Consider the following 8,691-nt stretch of genomic DNA (forward strand, 5'->3'; position numbering starts at 1 on the left):
AGTTCTTCTTTTAACACTTCCCAAACTGAAATGCAAAACTTAGAAATAAAAAAAGAAACAAAATATCCAAGAACTATAGAACAATTACTAAAGGTATAATATGCTTATATGAGAATACCAGAAGTAGGAGAGAAAGAAACAGAAGAAATATATGAAATAATAAAGGCTGATAATTTTCCAAAATCAGTGACAGACACCAAACCACACATCCAGGAAGCTTAAAAGACACCAAGAAGGATAAATTTAAAAAAAAAAAAAAAGTCCACACCTAGTCATATTATGTTCAAATCACAGAAAACTAAAGACAACCAGAAACATGAAAGAAGCTACAGAAGAGAAATTTACCTAAGGAGGAACAAGGATAAGAATTACATCAGAAATCTCACTGGCAACGATGCAAGAAAGAAGAAGGTAGTGTGAAATATTTAAAGTGTTGAAAGGAAAAAACTAGAATTCTGGATACAGTGAAATTATCCTTCAAAAGCGAAGAAGAAATGCTTTCTCAGACAAAGGCTGAATCTGTCACCAGTAGACCTGCCTTGAAATAAATGTTAAAAGAAATTTTTCGGACAGAAAGGAAATGACATAGGTCAAAAACTGAAATCTACATAAAGAAAAGAAGAGCTTTCAAGAAGGAATAAATGAGCATAAAATAAACTCTTTAATGTTCCTTAATCTTCATTGATCTAATAAATATAACTATTTTTTTCAAACTAATGATGTTTTGGGTGATTATAGTATATGGATAAGTGAAGTGAATAATAGCAAAATTATAAGGGACATAAGGGAGGAATTGGGAGTACTCTGTAATAAGGTACCTGTATTACCCATGAAGCACTATAGTGTTATTTGAAAGTGGACTTAATTAGATGTAAATATATACTGCAAATTCTAGGGAAACTACTACATTTTAAAAACTATAATAAATATCTAAGATCTCTTTTCTTGGAGAATAATATAAAATGCTCAATTAAAACCAGAGAAGGCAGAAAAACAGGAAAAGTTCCAAAAGAAACCAAGAACAAGTGAAATAAATGGAAAACAGTTAAAATATGGTATATATGAATCTAACTATATTATTATAATAATCAATTTAAATGTGAATGGTCTAAATACATGAATTAAAAAATGAATACTGCCAGAATGAATTATTTTAAAAGACCCAATTATGTACTGTCTTCAGGAAGCCCAATTTAAACGTAAAGATATAGCTAGACTAAAAGTAAAGGGATAGAAAAAGATATACCATGATGACACTAATCAAAAGAAAGCTGAAGTAGCTATATTAATTTCAGACAAAGCGGACTTCAGGGCAAGGACATTATCGGATATAAAGAGGGGCATTACATACCGATAAAGGTGTTAATTATCCAAGAAAACATAAAAATCCTTATTGTGTATCCATGTAGCAACAGTGTCAAAATATATGAGGCAAAAGCAGACAGAACTGCAAAGAGAAACAGACAAAAGCACTGTCATATTTGGAGACTTCAACACCACTCTGTCAGTAATTTACAGATATAACCAAAAAAATCAGTAAGGATATAGTTGAACTGAACATCATCAATCAACTTGATCTAATCAACATCTATAGACTTTAGTGTGTGTGTGTGTGTGTGTGTCTCGCTCTGTCACTCAGGCTTGGAGTGCAGTGGGCAATCTCTGCTCACTGCAAACCTCTGCCTCCCAGTTTCAAGCGATTCTCATCACGCCTCAGCCTCCTGAGTAGCTGGGATTACAGGAACACACCACCACACCCAGCTAATTTTTTGTGTTTTTAGTAGACTCAGCATTTCACTAATGTTGGCCAGACTGGCCTCGAACCTCTTGCCTCAAGTGATCCTCCCACCTTAGCTTGGCAAAGTACTGGGATTACAGGCATCAGTCACTGCATCTGGCCTGATATTTATAGACTATTTGATCCAACAGAGACAGAATACACATTTCTCTCATGTTCACATGGAACATTAATCAAGATAGACCACATTCTGTTTCATAAAATTCACCTTAAAAATTAAAAAAAAAATAGAAATCAAACAAGATATTTTCACAGATTACAATAAAATCAAACTAGGTATTTTTAGAAACCTAGAAATATAGCTGGGCAATGCCCTCAAATATTTGGATATTAAACAACACACTTCTAAATAATATACGGATCAAAGAAGACGTTTCAAGAGATATTAAAAATATTTTGAACTAAATGAAAAAATAAACTTATTAAAATTTATGGGATGCAGCAAAAGCAGTGATGAGAGGGAAATTTATATATCAGCAATGAACAATTGGAATTTGAAATTAAAAACATGCCATTCAAATCAGCACTGAAAAACAAAATATTTAGGTATAAATCTAACAAAATATGTACAGGATGTAGTTCAACACCTTATGAAAGAAATGAAAAATCTAAATAAATTGAGAAATATCCCATGTTCATAAATAGCAAGATTAATATTGTTAAGCTGTCACTTCTTCCCAACTTGATCTATAGATTCAATGCTATCTGAATCAAAATCCTAGCAAGTTATTTAGTGAATATTGACAAACTGACTGTAAAGTCTATATGGAAAGACAGAAGATCCAGAATAGGCAGTATAATATTGAGGAAGAACAAAGTTGGAAGACAGACACTATCTTACTTCAAGGCTTATTATAAAGTTACAGTAATCAAGACAGTAGGGTATTGATGAAAGAAAAGAGAAATAAAGTTGTTCCTCAGTATCTGGGGGAAACTGGTTGCAGAATGTCTGAGGATACCAAAATCCATGGATTCTCAAGTTTCTTATATAATACGATGTAGTATTTGCATATAACCTATGCATATCCTCCTCCTGTATACTTTAAATCACCTCTAGATTATATGTAATACCTAATACAGTGTAAATGCTATGTAACAGTTGTTCCACTTTATTGATTTTTTATTTGTATTATTTTTATTGTTATATTGTTATTTCTAGGGGATTTTCTTTTTGAGACTGAGTCTTGTGCTGTCATCAGAGCTGGAGTGCAGTGGCGTGGTCTTGGCTCAGTGCAACCTCCGCCTCCCGGGTTCAAGCAATTCTCCTGCCTCACCTTCCTGAGCACCATGGATTACAGGTGCCCACCACCATGCCCAGCTAATTTTTTGTATTTTTAGTAGAGATGGGGCTTCACTATGTTGGCCAGGCTAGTCTCGAACTCCTGACCTCATCATCCCCCTCCCTCTGCCTCCCAAAGTGCCAAAATTACAGGCATGAGCCACCGCTCCTGGCCTTTTTTAGGGGATTTTTAAAGAATATTTTTGGTCTGTCGTTGGTTGAATCTGTTGATGCAGAACCCATGGATACAGAGGGCCAACTGTAGATAAATGGAACAAAATAAAGATGCCAGAATTAGACCCATACAAATACAGTCAACTGATCATTGACAAAGGAGCAAATAATTCAATGGAAAAACAATGGTCTTTTCAACAAACAGTGCTGGAATAACTGGACATTCATATGCAAAAAATAATCTAGACACAGACCTTATATCTTTCACAAAAATTTACTCAAAATGGATCATAGACTTAAATGCAAAACACAAAACCGTAACACTTCTGAAAGATAACATAGGAGAAAATCTAGGTGAACTTGTGTTTGGTGATGACATTTTGGGTACAATGCTAAAAGCATGATCCATGAAAAAAATTGAACAGTTGAAATATTTTAATTAGAAACGTCTGCTCTATGAAAGACATTGTTAAATGAATGAAAAGACAAGCCACAGTCTGGGAGAAAGTATCTGCAAAATACATAATCTGATAAAGGGCTGATATCTAAAATATATAAAGAACACTTAAAAATCATCATTAAAAAAACAACCCAATGGGTAATAGATCTGAGCAGACACCTTATCAAAGAAGATAGATAGATGGCAATTAAGCATAAGATGCCCAATGCCATACGTCATTAGGAAATTGCAAACTAAAACAATAAGATTCTACTATGCACCTATTAAAATAGCCAAAATTCAAAATAATGTCAACCCCAAATGTTGGCAAGGATGTGGAGTAACAGGAAGTCTCATTCATTGCTGGTGAAAATGCAAACTGTTACAGCCACTTTGGAAGACCATCTGGTAATTTTTGATAAAGCCAAACATAGTCTTACCATATAATCCAGCAATCATGCTCCTTGGTATTTACCTAAATGAGTTGAAAACTCATGTCCATACAAAAACCTGTACAAGAAAGTTTACAGTAAGCTTATTCATAATTTTAAAAGACTGAAAGCAACCAAGATGTCTTTCAATAAATAAATGGATAAACAAACCATGGTATATCCATACAGTAGAATATTGTGCACAATAAAAGAAAACTATCAAGCCATGAAAGACAAAGAAGAATGTTAAATGTATTATTGCTAAGTAAAAAAAAAGCAGTATGAAAAGACTACATACTATATGATTCCAACTCTGTGACATTATGGAAAAGGCAAAACTCTACAGAAAGTAAAAACATCAGCGATTGCCAGTGGTTGGTTGAAGGTGTACCAGATGAATAGGTGGAACACGAGGAATTTTTTAGTGCAGTGTAACTGTTCTGCTGACACACTAATGGTGGATATGCTATGCTTTTTTCAAAACCCACAGAGCTGTGCAACACAAAGAGTGAGTCTTAATGTAAACTATAGACTTTAGTTAGTAATAATGCATCAGCTGTAATAAATGTACAATATGAATGCAAGATGTTAATAATAGGAGGAACTGTAGGGGAGGAGGGGAGATTAGGGAGTACACAGAAACTCTCTCCACTATCGCTTAATTTTTCCATCAATCTAAAACTGTTCTAAAAAATAAAGCCAATTAATTATTTTTTTTCTAATATCTCATTTGAATGAGAGGTCACGGTTAAAGGAAATTGTGAGAGAAAGTGTCAAGAAAGAAGTGTGACTTTAGCTGTGTCCTGAAGGGTACATAAAATTTGCGAGTCGGAAAGGGCAGAAGGCATTTCAGCTGGGATTGAGGCATGAAAAAGACTCAGAGGGCTCAAATTGCGAAGGAGCAGGAAATAGCACAGAATAAATCAATGCAAAGACAACAGGCAGCAATTTAATGGAAACCAGGGGCCAAGGCTGGGCTAGAAACACTGAAGCATCATTCCAATATCAGATAAATATAGGTATGAGAGCTGACTCAACCTTGGCTGGGTCCTCAACACATATTCATTCATTCATGTAATATTTAGTAAACATTCACTATGTTCCAGACACTGTGGTAGGCGCTGGGGACAAGCAGTGAATAAAACAAATGGAAATCTTTGTTCTCACTGAGCTTACACTCTAGTGAGAGGAGACAGACAGAACCTGTCTGGTATTTGCAAGAAACAACAAAGAAAACATTGACTGGAATGAGAAACAATGGCCTTTTCAATAAATGGTGCTGGAATAACTGGACATTCATATGCAAAAAATAATCTAGATACAGACCTTATATCTTTCAAAAAAATTACTTAAAATGGATCATAGAACCCAAATGCAAAACACAAAACTGTAAAACTTCTGAAAGATAACATAGGAGAAAATCTAGGTGAACTAGATAGATTTCATTCACTGGAATGAAGTGAAGGGGGAAAGCAGAAGGTGAGATAGAGGAGATAACAGAAGTCAGAGTATATAGGACACTGAAGCCAGAATAAATAATGACTCTGGCTTTTACTCTGAGAGATGTAGGGAGTCACTGGGGGATTCTGAGTGGCAGAGTGATTTGATTGACACCTGAACAGGGTCATTCTGTCTTCTGTGCTGAGAACTGTCAGAGAGAGGACAACAGTGAACAGTGACTGCAGGGATACCAGCAAAGAAGTTGTTGCCACAATGCAGGTAAGAGAATGGAAGCTTGGACTACGGTTTTAGCTGAGAAAATGATGAGAAACAGATTCTGGATTCTACAATGATTTGCTGATGGATTTGATGTGTGAAAGAAGGTCAAAATGTCTGTTTTAGGCTTGAGCAATGAATTGGAGGGCAGGAGCTGCCTGTAATGAGAGAAAGGAGAGAGAGAGAGAATGTGTGTGAGAGAGAATGAGAGAGAGAGAGAGAGAGGATTTTAGAAGAGCAGGCTCATGATCAGGCCTGAGCTCAGTGTCTGAATTCAGGTAAGCTATCTTGAAAGGGGAAATATCAAAAGCTAGAGATCAGAGTGAGGCTGAGACTGAGAGTCATGTGGGCAAGACTAAGTGGCAGTATGTACTGGCAGTGAGGATAAGTATTTAAGCATTCATTGAATATACCTTGAAATCACCCACTTTTAATGTGCCAGGGACACAAAGATAGAAAAGACATTTGCCCTGTCTGGAAGGTACTAATAATTCAATAAGGAAAACAGAAATATAAATAAATTATTCTGATACACTAACCATCATAGTAGAGGTATTCAACATTTGTTGGGTCCCTGCTATATGCCAAGCAGTTTAGGTATGCACAAAGTTCTACAAGAGCACAAAATAAGTTCTGGCAAAGGTTTGTAAAGACATTCACAAGGGTTTTCACCACAGTATGACCTCAGGGAGTTGGCAGTAACCTAGATGCCCGATCAGTAGGGATATGTATGGATACAATTTCTGGCGTACTCAGTAGCAAACTAGGTGTACACACAGCAATGTGGGTATAGCTCAAAAACAGAGTGTTGAGTAAAACAGTTGTAAAGAGAGATTTACAGTCCAATACCATCTCTGTAAACGCAAGAAGCATAAACAAAACATTATCTGTCTTAAATTATCAAGAATCTCTATCAAACACATTGCAGTTTGTGTCTCGAAGAATGAGTGGGGATTGAGGAAGATGAGGAAAAAATAATATAAAAAATATAAAATAATATAAATAAGGACCTTGTAGGGACCGATATGACAATGTGCTGAAAATTGAAGAGCATAGTTAACTCTCTGTACCTGAGAGAAAATAACTAGCTAATGGGAATCCAGCTGAAAACCATAAGGGGTAGGGCCTCTACGGGGCCCAGGAAGGATATGTAGAGACATGAACGGATGAAAGTGCATCATAGGTTCAGGGAACAACACAGGTTGAGTGTGGCTTATAGTAAAAATGGTTGTGAAGAGTTGACATATTTTTAAGCCCTGGGTAAATTGAACATCTTACACTTGGAGGGGTATAATCATTGTAATCAATGTGTACCCTTTTACTATAATACATTGGAGTTACAGCTAATGCTCTGCTCCCATTCAGCCTGATGAGATTCTCTTTCAGCCCTCTTGGGGTCTTGGCCTCATGTGACTACTTCAAAGACTCTAGTCCAAAAGGTCTTTCCTGTTTACTATGGCCTTGAGGAATGTGGCCCTAGATCCACTGCTTTAAAGCTGGAGTTCCACCAGCAGCAACAATCCTCTCATTCTGGGGCAACTGCCTGAGGCAGGTCATCCTGCCTCCGCCAACCCAGTGCTACCAATTAACTCTCACCTGCCATATTCCAGCTAGAATCATTTCCCCTTCTCCACCCCAGACTGAGTCATGTTCCGCCATCATGGAAGCACCTATTCTTCATATCCCTTATCACAGCTGCAACTCCTCATTTACTTGTCTGATAATTTGATTTATGTCCATCTACTTTGCTAGGTTCTAAGTTCAATGCTGGCAGTCTTTTCTTCTTTTTTTTTCTTTTCTGTTTTGCTCATCGACTTCTCGCTAGCACTTAGCACAGTGCCTGGCACATGATAGGTACATAAACTTCTCAGTTGGATACCAGCATCCCAAAGGGAACATGGATTAAGGCAGCTATAAGCACGGTGCAAAACCGGAATAAGAAAAAGTTGAGGTTTGTTTCACAGTAGAAGGTAAAGGGTTGCAAGTAGGTGCATCGGCCCCTGTAGACAGGACGCATGAGTGCTACACACGTGTTCACCCCACCCTCTGGTACAGGGTGCACATAGAGTAGGGGCAGAAATGAACCTCAAGTGCTTAACCCAATTTTTAAAAAATACATGGTCAAGTGAAAGTATGAAGTACGTGGGTCAAAGCTGGGTCTGAGGAAAGGCTAACATTTTGAGGTCCTGACTCAATCCATGTCCCTTAAAGGGCACAGGGTGTCTCCACAGGGCCACCCAAAATCTGGTGAGAGAGGGCGTGACTCCTCACCCTCTGCCTCTACGGGTCACAAAAGCCTGGGTCACCCTAGTTGCCACCGTTCCTAGTTCAAAGTCTTCTTCTGTCTAATCCTTCACCCCTATTCTCGCCTTCCACTCCACCTCCCGCTCAGTCAGGCTCTCCGCTACTTTGAAACAAACCAAACCAAACCAGACATCCCCCGGGAATCCTAGCGAGGCCGAACTGGGATAACCGGATACATTTGATTTCCCACGCCACTGAGTGCACCTCTGCAGAAATGGGCGTTCCGGCCCTCGCGAGGCGGTGCGACCTGTCACCGCCCTTCAGCCTTCCCGCCCGCCGCCGAGCCCGCGCACGCCCGGCCCGCGCGTCTGACGTTCGACCCGAATCCCCGGCCCGTTCCCAGAAGCGCGCATGCGCGCGCTCCCTGGCCACTTGAAGAGAGAGGGCGGGGCCGAGGGGGCTGAGCCCGCGGGGGGAGGGAACAGCGTTGATCACGTGACGTGGTTTCAGTGTTTACACGCGCAGCAGGCCGAGGGTCCGGCCTCAGTCAGGCGCTCAGCTCCGTTTCGGTTTCACTTCCGGTGAAGGGCCGCCTCTGAGCCGGCGGCGG

The 8,691-nt window shown here is 38.7% G+C and overlaps 1 long non-coding RNA gene across 1 annotated transcript; it reads right to left on the bottom strand.

The window, feature by feature from the left end:
• Positions 1-6,206: 6,206 nt before the first annotated feature.
• LOC105503384 lies at positions 6,207-8,521 on the bottom strand. Its single transcript, XR_001000470.1, has 3 exons — positions 8,346-8,521; positions 8,013-8,115; positions 6,207-7,748 (listed from the first exon to the last, which is right to left on the bottom strand). It is a non-coding gene; the product is annotated as an uncharacterized LOC105503384 (long non-coding RNA).
• Positions 8,522-8,691: the final 170 nt, after the last annotated feature.

This window comes from Colobus angolensis, unplaced genomic scaffold, assembly GCF_000951035.1.
Source record: "Colobus angolensis palliatus isolate OR3802 unplaced genomic scaffold, Cang.pa_1.0 Scaffold85, whole genome shotgun sequence".
Classification (NCBI taxonomy): domain Eukaryota; kingdom Metazoa; phylum Chordata; class Mammalia; order Primates; family Cercopithecidae; genus Colobus; species Colobus angolensis.